The sequence below is a fragment of the Anomaloglossus baeobatrachus genome, chromosome 4, assembly GCF_048569485.1.
Source record: "Anomaloglossus baeobatrachus isolate aAnoBae1 chromosome 4, aAnoBae1.hap1, whole genome shotgun sequence".
NCBI lineage: Eukaryota > Metazoa > Chordata > Amphibia > Anura > Aromobatidae > Anomaloglossus > Anomaloglossus baeobatrachus.
In genome coordinates, this window is record NC_134356.1 from 258,971,226 (window position 1) to 258,986,794 (window position 15,569).

Here is a 15,569-nt window from a genome sequence, read left to right on the forward strand (position 1 = left end):
CGAGTTCCGGGTACCGCAGTACCTCGGCAGGAAACTGTAGCTGCCGTCCCTTAGCTAGTTTCACACTTGCGTTGCAAAAAGTGTGATAATAAAGGCCACGGATTCCAGTGAAATAAGTTTTCTTTAGCCGAGAAAGAGAGCCCTCATCATCACCGCACACCTCCCAACATTACCGCACACATCCCGACATCACCGCACACCTCCCGACATCACCGCACACCTCCCGACATCACCGCACACCTCCCGACATTACCGCACACCCCCCGACATTACCGCACACATCCTGACATTACCACACACATCCCGACATTACCGCACACACCCCGACATCACCGCACACCTCCCGACATCACCGCACACCTCCCGACATTACCGCACACCCCCCGACATTACCGCACACATCCTGACATTACCACACACATCCCGACATTACCGCACACACCCCGACATCACCGCACACATCCCGACATCACCGCACACACCCCGACATTACAGCACACATCCCGACATTACCGCACACATCCCGACATCACCACACACATCCTGACATCACTGCACACCTCCCGACATCACTGCACACCTCCCGACATCACTGCACACCTCCTGACATCACCGCACACTCCCGACATTACCGCACACATACCGACATTACCGCACACACCCCGACATCACTGCACACATCCCGACATTACCGCACACATCCCGACATTACCAAACACACCCCGACATCACCGCACACATCCCGACATCACCGCACACATCCCGACATCACCGCACACATCCCGACATCACCGCACACATCCCGACATCACTGCACACCTCCCGACATCACTGCACACCTCCTGACATCACCGCACACTCCCGACATTACCGCACACATACCGACATTACCGCACTCACCCCGACATCACTGCACACATCCCGACATTACCGCACACATCCCGACATTACTGCACACATCCCGACATTACCGCACACACCCCGACATTACCGCACACACCCCGACATCACCGCACACATCCTGGCATTACCGCACACATCCCGACATCACCGCACACATCCCGACATCACCGCACACATCCCGACATCACTGCACACATCCCGACATTACAGCACACATCCCGACATCAGCGCACACTTTCTGATATTACCACACACATCCCGACATTACCGCCCACATCTTCACCGCACACACCCTGACATCATCGCACACATCCCGACATCCCCACACACATCCAGACACTACAGCCCTCATCATCACCACACACACACCGGCACTACCGCACCCATCATCACCGCGCACACACACACACCGGCATTACTTCAGTGACGTCCCCGCTGACAGCTGCGTGGAGATCACAGGAGTGGCAGTGTTCTACTGCCGCTCCTGTCAGATTCATGTAGCAGAGCTGGATGCAGGACCTAGTGTGGATTACGCCAGACCTGGAGGGGTATTTGGGGATTTTAATAAAGTGGTGAAAGCGGGTGTTTTTTTTGTCTTTTATTCCAAATAAAGGATTTTTTCGGGTGTATGTGTTTATTTACTTTCACTTACAGATTAATCATGGAAGGTATCTCGGGGAGATGCCTGCCGTGGTTAACCTAGGACTTAGTGGCAGCTATGGGCTGCTGCCATTAACTCCTAATTACCTCGATTGCCACCGCACCAGGGCAATTCGGGATGAGCCGGGTTGAGTCCCAGGACTGTCGCATCTAATGGATGCGGCAATTCCGGGCGGCTGCTGGCTGATATTTTTAGGCTGGGGGGCTCCCCAAAATGTGGGGCTCCCCATCCGAAGAATACCAGCCTTCAGCCGTATGGCTTTACCTTTGCTGGTATCAAAATTGGGGGGACCGCATGCCGTTTTTTTTTTAATTATTTATTGTACTACACGATATAGACCCGCCCACAGGTGGCTGTGATTGGTTGCAGTGAGACAGCTGTAACTCAGCGTGGGGGCGGGTTTGATTGCAACCAATCATAGGTGCCGGTGGGCGGGGAAAGCAGTAAATACGAGATTGAATAATGGACAGACGGCTTTTTCAAAAGAGGAAAAGCCGCCAGAGCAGTGTGAGTGTGTCTGTAAGTATGCAGCAGAGCAGTGTGTGTCTGTATGTATGCAGAAGAGCTATGTGTGTGTCTGTATGTATGCAGCAGAGCTGTGTGTGTGTCTATGTATGCAGCAGAGCTGTGTCTGTATGTATGTATGCAGCAGAGCAGTATGTGTGTGTCTGTATGTATGTATGCAGCAGCAGTGTGTGTGTGTGTCTTTATGTATGCAGCAGAGCAGTGTGTGTGTCTGTATGCAGCAGAGCTGTGTGTCTGTCTGTAGGCATGTATGATGAGTATCTATGTATGTCAGTGTATATGACTGTATAGATTTGTCTGTTTATATGTATTTTGTGAGTTTGTTTTTTAATATGTATATGTACGTATTGTGATGGGGTATGCAACAGAGCAGTGAGGGACGCCAGGCCAAAGAACAATCCAAGAAAGATTTAATGAGGCAGGGAGCATAAAACATGCAATATTAAAATGGTTCTTTAGAGTCCACACAAAGGAAATAGGTCCGGGGCGCCAAGGAGAATGCAAAAGTCCTCAAAGTCCAATCGTCCATGTACGGGCGATAAGGAGCTGGCCTTAGCACAGGTCCTCACCCTTCACTCAACAAAGCACAATCCTACGTGGCCGCGGATCTCCAGTCTGTAACAGTCCACACACACAGACCCCAGGATCCAGCCTCAGCTATAGATCCTAGTACGTCTCCAGCCGAGATCCAACTAACTGAACTAACATGTTCTTCTCTCCTGAGATCAGCCCCTTAGGTGGGCACACCTCCCCCTGGCCATTTGATGCATGAATGGACTTTAGACTGCTGGCTCTGTTCTGTTTACCAAGTTGTAGATTGGAAAAGTCCCATGCTGAGAAGAACAATATATATGCAACCCCCACCAAATCAATGACAATAGCTACTGCTGAAGCCTGATTGCAATATGATACAGGCTGGGGGGAAGGTATGGTCACTTACATCCCAAGACATTTCAAAGTGTTCAGTAAGTACAACCAAAGGAAAGTTACATCACATCCTGACATAGTATTACAGCAAATACAGTGAGAAGGTAAAATACATCACATGGCATCTTATACAAAAAATATGGGATGGAGAAAACTACATACATCATGACAATTCCTTCCCCTCCCAACTTGTGTACGTACTATTGACCTCTACAGGTCACTGGTTAAGTACACGCAGGCATGGCTGACAGGACTCAAGGCTCATCTTGCCTGGACAGTCCATCTGCATTTTGGGTGTTGGCTCCAGGTTATTTAGTGTATGATGAAGATGTAGGGTTGAATGTTCGGGTCCAGTTTATATCCTCCTTCACTTAAACTCTGCTTCCTGCACCCACAAATCGGCATTGTATATCTCCCACATCATTGGCTAGGAGTATGTTTGCAGGAAGGCCACTCATCACACCGATTATGCACTGTTTTGCCCCAAAGCCATAATCCAGGGTCACACTCACTCTTGGAATGTATCTTTGAGTACCTCCTGCCAATTCAATGGCAATTCCTGGTCCCTTTTGAATTGCTTCTGGTTGAATTACTCGGGGATCTGCGATGGTGAGAAAAGCCCAAGTGTCACGAAAGCCAACAACTTTTTGGCCATTCAGCACGACCTCCTGTAGATGTTTATGCTGAAGATCATAAGAACGCGTGGCTGTGGCTCGCATTCCATAGACTCCTGGTAGGGAAGTCAAGATATCAGGGTCACTTGGCAAATCATCAGGGCCTGAATCCAGCTCTTCTCCTGCTGAAGATGTCTTTAGATAATGGACAGGCAAAGGTGGTCTGCAGCTGTTCTGCCTCTTAACACCTGGACAGTGAGCTTGCAGATGACCAGGCTGCCCACATTGATAACATCTGCGCTGCGTCTCACTCCTTCCAGTTTGCCTTCTGGAGAAGTAGGTAGGAGACCTTGGTGACTGATAGGGAGGTGCAGGTGCAGGAGGTGGTTGTCGATTTGGAGGATGACTCCACTGGATAGATGGGCATGTGGCCCGCAGATGTCTGGGATGCCCACAGCTATAACATCTCCGCTCTTCTACTTTCTCTCCTCGTCGTATTCCAAAAAATGTAGTAGAAACAACTGGAGGCACGTACATATGGGTATCCACATGAGGTGGTGATCTAGGTCGAGGAACATTGGACACTGAAGGACAAGGAACCTCTGGTGTTGGGGAGCTGGTCATTTTTGCTCCCTCTGCTAGCAGCTTCTTCCATTGAGGCTTGATAGTGAGCACCTCATCAGCTAGAGCAGCAGCTTGTTCCATTGTCTCTGGTCTCCTCTCACGCACCCATTCCCGAATTTCAGTAGGGCACTTGGCATAAAACTGTTCTTTTAGGATGACCTGGATGAACGTCTCCCAAGTTAAGGCCCCCTCTCCCTCCAGCCAGCGATGGCATACTTGTTTCAGTCTGTGGGAAAACATCTTGAAAGACACTTCTCCATCACAGGCTAATGTACGGAACTTAGTCCTATAAGTACCTGGGGTCACGGCATAATGTTCCAGAATGGTCTGTTTTATCTCCCCATACCCACAATTCCACTGAGGGTCCATAGCTCTATAGGCGTCGGCAGCTCCACCCTCCAAGAGGCCCACCAGGTGTCTGACTCGCTATCTTTCTGGGACTTCCATTAATCGGCACTGATGCTCAAAGTCCTGGAAGAAGCCCTCAATGTCACCTGCAGCTTCATTAAATGGCTTAAAGTCCTTGCGGGACACTCTGGAGAATTCCTTCATAGTTGGTGCTGTGGTTAAAGTTTGTCTGGAGCCTCTAGCTGCTTCCACAGCAAATCTCCTCTCCAGCAATGCCCTCTCTTGAGCTCTGCGAATAGCATCCATCTTATATTCAATGGTGACCTCATCTCCAAGCAGTGCCATCTCCTCCTCATACCACACAATCCATTGACTTTTTTGGGTATTTTCCTCCAGCTCCCGTCTTTCCTCCCTTTGCTATGGAAATTGTTCCTCGGTGCCATCTTGCAGGCAAGCGTTTTCCAATGCCTCAATTAGTTGCTCCTTAGAGAGTCCTTTGTAACCGACTCCTAATTCACGGGCCATTGTTTGTAGGCTCACCACAGTCCAGTTCTTGTACTCTGAGGTTCTGATTCCAGATGTTAATGGGCCGTTGTCCTCCATTCTTTCTGCTCTGCTCCCGCCGCTGCCACCAGTTTGTGACGGGGTATGCAACAGAGCAGTAAGGGACGCCAGGCCAAGGAACAATCCAAGAAGATTTAATGAGGCAGGGAGCATAAAACATGCAATATTAAAATGGTTCTTTAGAGTCCACACAAAGGAAATAGGTCTGGGGGCGCCAAGGAGAATGCATAAGTCCTCAAACTCCAATCGTCCATGTACGGGCGATAAGAAGCTGGCCTTAGCACAGGTCCTCACCCTTCACTCAACAAAGCACAATCCCACGTGGCCGCGGATCTCCAGTCTGTAACAGTCCACACACACAGACCCCAGGATCCAGCCTCAGCTATAGATCCTAGTATGTCTCCAGCCGAGATCCAACTAACTGAACTAACATGTTCTTCTCTCCTGGGATCAGCCCCTTAGGTGGGCACACCTCCCCCTGGCCATTTGATGCATGAATGGACTTTAGACTGCTGGCTCTGTTCTGTTTGCCAAGTTGTAGATTGGAGAAGTCCCATGCTGAGAAGAACAATATATATATGCAACCCCCACCAAATCAATGACAAAGCTACTGCTGAAGCCTGATTGCAATATGATACAGGCTGGGGGGAAGGTATGGTCACTTACATCCCAAGACATTTCAAAGTGTTCAGTAAGTACAACCAAAGGAAAGTTACATCACATCCTGACATAGTATTACAGCAAATACAGTGAGAAGGTAAAATACATCACATGGCATCTTATACAAAAAATATGGGATGGAGAAAACTACATACATCATGACACGTATCTGTGTATGTGTGTGTGTCTGCATGTTTATAGGGCCTTCTGGGACTCTTCCGCCCGGGCCCCACAAAAATCTGGAGCCGGTCCTGTGCGGAACCACTCCTGGTTTTCACCAGAGACTTTAATAGTGAGGATATTACGCTGCAGGTGTGAGACCAGATGCCAGTAGGGAAGACTAATGCTGTGACAGCTGTTCCTAGGGGTACAAGAAGAACAGTCTCTGATGGTAACAGCAGCAGTACCAGGTGTAGAGGTTACAGCAAGGATGGATGGATATATGGGTGTGGTAGCAGTGCCCGGTGAGGATACTTGCGGATGCGGGTACCTTGGTAGGTGGCCAGCGTAACAGTGTGTAGCAGCAGCGGCATACTTGGGATAACAGCAGAACACTGAAACATAGACACTGATCAGCAGCAGAATATAGCAGACTACAGCAGCTGAAAAGACAGCAGCAACAGTGCTATAAGACCTGAGAACTAATCAAAGACATTTTTATTGTATATCAAGGAACATAAAAAGCACATTTGTGTCACACAACACCAAATGGTAACACAACAACCATAGACAAATTTTAAAAACATTTAAAAACATACAAAAAGGAGACCATGTGATTCCCTATATAAAATGGACCAATATTCTAACCAAGCTAGCTGGTGTAATAAACAGATCAGAAGCTAGTTAGATTTTCAAAGCACATAATGTTGCAACATAGCAAAAAATGCGCTAAAGCGCTTCACAAAAAATTGTAATACATATTAAACCCAGCAACAGCTTATAATGCAGTCATAATAGACCCTGATACTTAGACAAAGCAGCCCTGTGCAAAGAAATGATGGAAACCCCAATATCTCAACTAGCATAACCCCAGGTTGAACCTGAGCACCACAATTCCCAGAGCTGCAGCCTGATAATCCCTAGCCCTGGGCTGAGAAAATGAGTGCAGAAAATAGCTTGCCTCAAGGAGACAGATCTTTAGCTCAACTCGTGTGTCTATGCACCAAAGTCCAAGGGGTTAAAGCAGGATAATGTACAGCACAAAGTTGTTTGAAGGTCCAGGGAATCACCTTACCGTTGGGTAAGCTAGTTGAGATGTTGGGGTTTCCATCATTTCTTTGCACAGGGCTGCTTTGTCTAAGTATCAGGGTCTATTATGACTGCATTATAAGCTGTTGCTGGGTTTAATATGTATTACAATTTTTTGTGAAGCGCTTTAGCGCATTTTTTGCTATGTTGCAACATTATGTGCTTTGAAAATCTAACTAACTTCTGATCTGTTTATTACACCAGCTAGCTTGGTTAGAATCTTGGTCCACTTTATATAGGGAATCACATCTCCTTTTTGTATGTTTTTAAATGTTTTTAAAATTTGTCTATGATTGTTGTGATACCATTTGGTGTTGTGTGACACAAATGTGCTTTTTATGTTCCTTGATATACAAATTATGTATATGGTGATCCCTCATTTTTTGGCACTTCTTTTCTCTCTATTAAACATTAGCTTTTAGTGCCAGGGGTGATCCCAGGATTTGGTGCCCTCCTACTTCTTGAGTAAACAAGACCTGAGAACTAGCAACATATCTGACTCAAGACCAAGGCCCTTCCCAGGTATTCCCAGGTATTCTGCAGTGTCTCAGCTGAGCTAATAGGTCACTTCCGGGTCAGGGCACATTAGCCATTTAAGAAAAAGGGCGTGTTCGTGCGCACCCTACAATCAGTTCCAGGATGCCAGTGAGGTGTGCACAGCTTCCTGGAGAAAGCAACATGGACTGGAGATGGGACAGCCACAGAAGGAGAGCCAGACAAGTGAGAGAGCCAATGTCCTAATCCAGGGAGGAGGCGCAGGACAGTGCGGGGATGTCGGTATAAGCATTAAAGTTCTATAGAACTTCACGTGTGTATAATAGGATTGTAAATAATAGTATGTTGCTGAGATTCCACTTGCCCTGTGGTAGGTAACTGCACGGCAAGGAAGTAGTTAAGTTGTGGGTTTAGTCAAAAGGGAGAGGAGTCAATGACTAAGGAACAGGGCTGACTCCATCTTAGATTCAGATAGGGTATGACTAGAGTTGAGTTCGGATGTACAGGTCGAGTTATACCTGAAGTTAGTGAGTGATCTCATTTGCTCTGGAGCGGCAGAACAACCGTCAGTTATCGTGAAGTCCTCCTAAAGCTTGGAACATCAGACGAGAGAGCTAAGGGTTAATGCATGACGAATGTCACCATTACTAAAACCTGAGCTAGTGGACGTATTGCAAGCTGGCTCTTGACCCTTCCTGGCAGGGGTAAGAACCAACTCTGATGTGGCAGGGATACCAAAAGTTTACATACACTAAAGCGATACCATACTATGAAGAAAAAGACATGGATCGCACATCCCAAAAATACAATGATCTAAAGCCGCTTGGCAAAAAATTAAATAGAACATGAGGTTCTTTTGTTACCATTTTGATCAGATTGTATTAAGCCCACTGCCACGTCACGGCAAACCTCTTGAGTGGGTCCCTAACCTGACCTTTTTGTGCGGCACTGTGCACTGACCACCGCCGCAGCGACAAAGCGCCAGCAGGGCGGGCGACCCGGTGCCTCACAGCACCCATGCTGCAAGGCGAAGCCCCCAAGGCTCCAGGCCGCGCCGCCCCACTGACACGACACCACCACGACAGCAGCCACCACACAGCACCAGCACACAGTGAGAGGAGCTGTGCACTCACCTCCCACTGGCTCCCATATGTGAACTGGGAGCAAAAAGAAGGCTGGCCCCTCTTGCAGTCTCCTGCTGATTAAAAACACCTGTGCCAGATGGGGAGAGTGCAGATCCAAGCAAAAAAAGAGGGGGATAGCCTGATATAAATACCATACTATGAAGAAAAAGACATGGATCGCACATCCCAAAAATACAATGATCTAAAGCCGCTTGGCAAAAAATTAAATAGAACATGAGGTTCTTTTGTTACCATTTTGATCAGATTGTATTAAGCCCACTGCCACGTCACGGCAAACCTCTTGAGTGGGTCCCTAACCTGACCTTTTTGTGCGGCACTGTGCACTGACCACCGCCGCAGCGACAAAGCGCCAGCAGGGCGGGCGACCCGGTGCCTCACAGCACCCATGCTGCAAGGCGAAGCCCCCAAGGCTCCAGGCCGCGCCGCCCCACTGACACGACACCACCACGACAGCAGCCACCACACAGCACCAGCACACAGTGAGAGGAGCTGTGCACTCACCTCCCACTGGCTCCCATATGTGAACTGGGAGCAAAAAGAAGGCTGGCCCCTCTTGCAGTCTCCTGCTGATTAAAAACACCTGTGCCAGATGGGGAGAGTGCAGATCCAAGCAAAAAAAGAGGGGGATAGCCTGATATAAATACCATACTATGAAGAAAAAGACATGGATCGCACATCCCAAAAATACAATGATCTAAAGCCGCTTGGCAAAAAATTAAATAGAACATGAGGTTCTTTTGTTACCATTTTGATCAGATTGTATTAAGCCCACTGCCACGTCACGGCAAACCTCTTGAGTGGGTCCCTAACCTGACCTTTTTGTGCGGCACTGTGCACTGACCACCGCCGCAGCGACAAAGCGCCAGCAGGGCGGGCGACCCGGTGCCTCACAGCACCCATGCTGCAAGGCGAAGCCCCCAAGGCTCCAGGCCGCGCCGCCCCACTGACACGACACCACCACGACAGCAGCCACCACACAGCACCAGCACACAGTGAGAGGAGCTGTGCACTCACCTCCCACTGGCTCCCATATGTGAACTGGGAGCAAAAAGAAGGCTGACCCCATAAAGGCTTTAGATTAGGGACCCACTCAAGAGGTTCGCCGTGACGTGGCAGTGGGCTTAATACAGTCTGATCAGAATGGTAACTAAGAACCTCATGTTCTATTTAAAATTTTGCCTAGCGGCTTTTAGATCAATGTATTTTTGGGATGTGCGATCCATGTCTTTTTCTCCATGGCTTGTTACACTAAAGCGATGTTGCTGGTGAAAGCACCCGCCCCCGTCGGTTGTGCATCAAGGGCAAATTGTTGCCCGTGGCGCACAACATTGTTAATCCCCGTCACACATACTTGCCTGCCTAGCGACGTCGCTGTGGCCAGCGAACCGCCTCATTTCTAAGGGGGCGGTTTGTTCGGCATCACAGCGGTGTCACTAAGTGGCCGCCCAATAGAAGCAGAGGTGCGGAGATGAGCAGCCGGAACATCCTTCCTTCCTCATTGCGGGCCGCTGCAGGTACGATGATGTTCCCCGTTCCTGCAGTGTCCCACATAGCGATGTGTACTGCCGCAGGAACGATGAACAATCTGCGTCCTACAACAGCAACAATGATCGGATTAGAACGACCGGACAATGATCAACGATTAGGTGAGTAATTTTGATCGTTAACGGTCGTTCGTGTGTTTCATACGCAATGACGTCACTAACGAGACCAGATGTGCGTCACGAATTCCGTGACCCCAAGGACATCTCGTTAGCGATGTCGTTGTGTGTAAAGCCCCCTTTAAGATTAGGGCTCAGTGGAGGTCATATCATTACTCCTTGTTCTTCTGTATGCTGAAGTGAGTTCTTAATAACATTGGCTGTATGTTTGGGCCTCTTTCCTGTGGCAGAATACATTTTGAGCCAATCAGATGCCTCCTTGATTGTATTGCATGGTGGCTAATTACCTGCTTGTATTTCGTAGCATTTAGGACATCATTAATCTTAAACAAATTCCCAACTTCTTTGCTGAAATGAAAATCCATGCCTGTAAGGAATCTCCACTGTTACGGGCCGAGGTGCTGCCGTGCCTCGGTCGTCTTCTTCCTCATCTGGCCTTTCATTGCTACATTCTAGTCATCTGGCTGCTTCACAGTCTGTGGGGAGAACTTTCTATGGTTCAGGGACTAAGTTCCAAAAAGCAGCTACTGCACATATGCAGGAAAATTATGCTGTTTCCAAGCTAAGTCTGGAATAGGCCTCAGTGAGCATGCTCGCCACATGCCAGCTTCTGATTGGCTGAGGTGACATCACTCCTGACATGCTACCTCCTTATTGGTAGTGGGTGACATCACTGATGATGTTCTGTAGCGCTATTGGCCGAGGTTCGGGCTGGCTATGGATGCCACCTTCTTGTGGGCAGGGACTAAGTTATAAAAAAAGCCCTGGAGCACGCACATGAGTGCTCAGTCGTTTTTGTCCATGCATGTGCTCTCCTCCTGAGTACTACAGCGATAGACATTATAGATGCTGTCCGGTCTATAGCCTGTGTGTGACCGCTGGTTAAGCCAGTTCTACCCGCCCATTGCTCTGTCATTGCTGGTTAGGCATATACTTTCTGAGTGTAGGGCTTAGGTGTGGTTAGCACACATACTATCAGACTAGACCGATTGAATGGCGTCTTTTCTATCCTCTTCTCTTCTTTGGCTGTTGTTTTAGAGGGCAGTCGATCTGTATTCATATCGCTATACAGTTCGGTTAGCATAGAGTGCTCCTAGGTCAGTGTGGTTAAACTGAGCCAGCGTACAGGGCAGTACGGTTAGTACTGTGCCCTGCTATCCTTTTATACGCATTGTGTGTGTGATCTAGACACACTTTACAGTATATACAGTGCCTACAAGTAGTATTCAACCCCCTGCAGATTTAGCAGGTTTGATAAGATGCAAATAAGTTAGAGCCTGCAAACTTCAAACAAGAGCAGGAATTATTAACAGATGCATAAATCTTACAAACCAACAAGTTATGTTGCTCAGTTAAATTTTAATAAATTTTCAACATAAAAGTGTGGGTCAATTATTATTCAACCCCTAGGTTTAATATTTTGTGGAATAACCCTTGTTTGCAATTACAGCTAATAATCGTCTTTTATAAGACCTGATCAGGCCGGCACAGGTATCTGGAGTTATCTTGGCCCACTCCTCCATGCAGATCTTCTCCAAGTTATCTAGGTTCTTTGGGTGTCTCATGTGGACTTTAATCTTGAGCTCCTTCCACAAGTTTTCAATTGGGTTAAGGTCAGGAGACTGACTAGGCCACTGCAACACCTTGATTTTTTCCCTCTTGAACCAGGCCTTGGTTTTCTTGGCTGTGTTCTTTGGGTCCTTGTCTTGTTGGAAGATGAAATGACGACCCATCTTAAGATCCTTGATGGAGGAGCGGAGGTTCTTGGCCAAAATCTCCAGGTAGGCCGTGCTATCCATCCTCCCATGGATGCGCACCAGATGGCCAGGCCCCTTGGCTGAGAAACAGCCCCACAGCATGATGCTGCCACCACCATGCTTGACTGTAGGGATGGTATTCTTGGGGTCGTATGCAGTGCCATCCAGTCTCCAAACGTCACGTGTGTGGTTGGCACCAAAGATCTCGATCTTGGTCTCATCAGACCAGAGAACCTTGAACCAGTCTGTCTCAGAGTCCTCCAAGTGATCATGAGCAAACTGTAGACGAGCCTTGACATGACGCTTTGAAAGTAAAGGTACCTTACGGGCTCGTCTGGAATGGAGACCATTGCGGTGCAGTACGTTACTTATGGTATTGACTGAAACCAATGTCCCCACTGCCATGAGATCTTCCCGGAGCTCCTTCCTTGTTGTCCTTGGGTTAGCCTTGACTCTTCGGACAAGCCTGGCCTTGGCACGGGTGGAAACTTTCAAAGGCTGTCCAGGCCGTGGAAGGCTAACAGTAGTTCCATAAGCCTTCCACTTCCGGATGATGCTCCCAACAGTGGAGACATGTAGGCCCAACTCCTTGGAAAGGGTTTTGTACCCCTTGCCAGCCTTGTGACCCTCCACGATCTTGTCTCTGATGGCCTTGGAATGCTCCTTTGTCTTTCCCATGTTGACCAAGTATGAGTGCTGTTCACAAGTTTGGGGAGGGTCTTAATTAGTCAGAAAAGGCTGGAAAAAGAGATAATTAATCCAAACATGTGAAGCTCATTGTTCTTTGTGCCTGAAATACTTCTTAATACTTTAGGGGAACCAAACAGAATTCTGGTGGATTGAGGGGTTGAATAATAAATGACCCTCTGAATAAACTTTTCACAATTTAAAAAAAAAATAAAAAAAGAAATAACATTCTTTTTTGCTGCAGTGCATTTCACACTTCCAGGCTGATCTACAGTCCAAATGTCACAATGCCAAGTTAATTCCGAATGTGTAAACCTGCTAAATCTGCAGGGGGTTGAATACTACTTATAGGCACTGTACTGTGTAAATATATATACTATAACCTTTGTGAGGAAACAGAGGCTTTAGTATTAGGATCTCCGTGATACGTAACGGTGCTCCTACACCTTCATATTATTTAGTTGTGTCTGTGAGTCAACAGAGGATTCTTGCTCTAACGGAGCTACTCTAAAGTAAAGGCCGCTTTACACGCTACAACATCGCTCAAGCGATCTCGTTGGGGTCACGGAATTTGTGAAGCACATCCGGCTGTTTTAGCGATGTCGTTGCGTGTGACACCTATGTGCGATTTTGCATCGTCGCAACAACGTGCAAAGTCGCTAATCAGTGATATGCCCCCTTATTCCCAATTATCGTTGCTTCTGCGTGTCTGATGTAGTTCGTCGTTCCTGCGGCAGCACACATTGCTATGTGTGACACCGCAGGAACGAGGAACCTCACCTTACCTGCGGCCGCCGGCAATGCGGAAGGAAGGAGGATGGCGGGATGTTACGTCCCGCTTATCTCCGCCCCTCCACTTCTATTGGGCGCCCGCTTAGTGACGTAGCTGTGACGCCGAACGAACTGCCCCTTTAGAAAGGAGGCGATTCGACGGTCACAGCGACGTCGCTAGGCAGGTAAGTAGTGTGACGGGTCTGAGCGATGATGTGTGCCACGGGCAGCAATTTGCCCGTGTCGTACAACCGATGGGGGCGGGTACACATGCTAGCGATATCGGTAACGATATCGCAGCGTGTAAAGCAGCCTTAAGAGTGGCAGCTCTATATGTGGTGGGAACTGTAACACTACATTACTACCCCCTCGGTGTTAGGCTATGTGCGTACGTTGCGTACTGTCCCTGCAGAAATTTCTGCAGCGATTTGAACAGCACACGTGCTCTTCAAATCGCTGCAGAAACAGTCCGTAATGAAAAAAAAAGCCGATTTCATGCGCTCTGAGTGCAGCCCCTCCCATAGACAGAGCAGGGGCTGCATGCAGAGCGCACGAAAGAAGTGACATGTCACTTCTTAGAACGCTCGCTTCGGGCAGCAGCCGAAGCGCTACGCTCTAATACGCCACGTGCGCATGTCTCCTGCATAATCTTCATAGATTATGCAGGGGACGCAGGACTCATGCAGTTACGCTGCAGTGCAGATCGCAGCGAAACTGAATGCAATTACGCAACGTGCGCACTTAGCCTTACAGCTCCTGTTCTTTGTTATCAGCCATCAGTCAGCAGCAAGATAATACCTTTTCACAGTGGACCCTGACTATCTATTTGCACTATACCATCTTTTTCCCAAATAGATAGCCCCACCGTAACACTTCACCCTGCTTCACTTTTGCCTGCACTCATTTTACTGCTCTCCAAACTTTCATAGAACAAACTGATTTATATTACAGGAAATATTTCAATGTTTTTTTAATTCCATAGGACATACTGACATTTTTCTGTAACTTAGTTTTTGAATGTAATTCTTCAATGAACACAACTTCTGGCCAGACTTTTACAAACAGTAGATTGGTGTAGATGGGTCCCACTGGTTGTTGCCAGTTCTCAGATGATGACACTGCTGCTGGACCTTTTCCAATATTGGAAGGAAGAAAACATGATGTGTCTTTTATTTGCTGTACTAAGCTTCCTTGTCAGACCAATGTGTTTATGGTCATTAAGGTTGCCCATTCCTTGCTATCCTCAATGCTGAAAAACATAGGCACATATGTTTCCATTCCAGCAAAATGACAATGACTTTTTTACATATTTGCCAATTTAAAAGAAACATCCAAGAGATTCCAAAAAACAGAGATATTCCAGACGAGTCAATAGTCAAAGGTCAATAAATCTTCATGTCTCAAATTATTGGCTTAAACAAACTGGAAATTGGCAATTTTGTAAGGTTCATTTTACCTCAGTTTATCAAAGTGTAAAGGATGGTTGAATGGCTGCAGAGAGTATGATCTGGCAAAGGGGCATGGCTATGTTTGTGTAGAAAGAGGTCCGCCATGCAACGAACAGATGAGGAGAACGTAGTGATGACTTACAATTATTTTGATTGTTTATTATGTGGTGGCTTAATCAAGACGAATCAACATGCAAAAAATAGGTGGCACGGGATAGTCAGTTTTCGTATAACATAAACAGCAATGCTACTTAAACACTTCTAATATAGCTAACCTAGAGATCTATACTTTTTCTGGGTGCTCGTTAACCCCAGATAAAACTTCCGTCAAATCACTACGTTTGTCAGGGTCACTAACTACAAAACAGCAGATGGTTTACAGTGTAATCCCTGGGAGCTAGCGTTCTATGGTAAGAATCACACCATCTGGTACCGCATGGCCAAGCAGGAAGCAACAGCCCAACTCAATCAGTTTACCCACAAGATACGGTATCTGGTCTCCTGGGGGTTTTGACAGGTGACATCTGCTGC

The 15,569-nt window shown here is 47.5% G+C and overlaps 1 protein-coding gene across 1 annotated transcript in view; it reads right to left on the reverse strand.

Moving 5' to 3' along the window:
* EPYC (epiphycan) overlaps positions 1-15,569 on the reverse strand; it is a 112,557-nt gene that overhangs the window by 59,622 nt on the left and 37,366 nt on the right. The window lies entirely within an intron of this gene.